Raw genomic sequence first — 766 nt, 5'->3', positions numbered from 1 at the left:
CATGAAGATGATCCTTGTTCTGTGCAGGGTCTGTATGACCCAGAGCACCTGTTCTCCCATGTTTGTTATGTCCTGTCTTCTTCTGAACGGCTGTTCTGATCCGTCATTTCATTGTGCTCTGTACAAGGACAATAAAGGTTTATTCAATTCAACTGGATGTAGATCCATGTGTTACACTGCTACTGTGGAGGTGAGCCCAGCTGGCTCTAGTTGGTACCATTCCACCACACACTGAGCTCAGGCTCCTCCCCCACCAGAGAGGTGACAGTCCAGGTRCCAGGTCCCAGGTCCCAGGAGCCAGGTCTGATAGCCCAGGGTCAGAGGACCTTCAGCCATGGCACCATGGACCCGACCCTGTACAGACCCGACCCACGTGACCCATCCTGCAGGTAGTGGGCCCACAGTAAGAAGAAACTTCACTTAGTCTAAAAATATTTGACAACCTGATCAAAAACATCTCAGTATATATTTTTGTTTCCAAAATATATTTAAAACCTGAAAGTCTTCAAACATTTACAGAAAAACAAATAAAAATTACCTTTAAACTCAGAGGATTTTAAATAAAGGCAGCAAAGTTACAGTCAGGAGGTTTTCACTGAAGGACAGGAACCAGGTCCAACATGGTCCTGCAGAAAACTGATCCGCTGGTCTGAACAGGCTTCACATGATGAAATATTATTATAATAGTTACATTAAGTTACATCATTAATAAAGTTACATCATTAATAAAGTTTCATCATTGATACAATAACTATTAATAAAGTTA

Source organism: Austrofundulus limnaeus, unplaced genomic scaffold (genome assembly GCF_001266775.1).
Source record: "Austrofundulus limnaeus strain Quisiro unplaced genomic scaffold, Austrofundulus_limnaeus-1.0 Scaffold1730, whole genome shotgun sequence".
Classification (NCBI taxonomy): domain Eukaryota; kingdom Metazoa; phylum Chordata; class Actinopteri; order Cyprinodontiformes; family Rivulidae; genus Austrofundulus; species Austrofundulus limnaeus.
The sequence above is the reverse complement of the archived record's forward strand: the minus strand, read 5'-3'. Positions refer to the sequence as shown.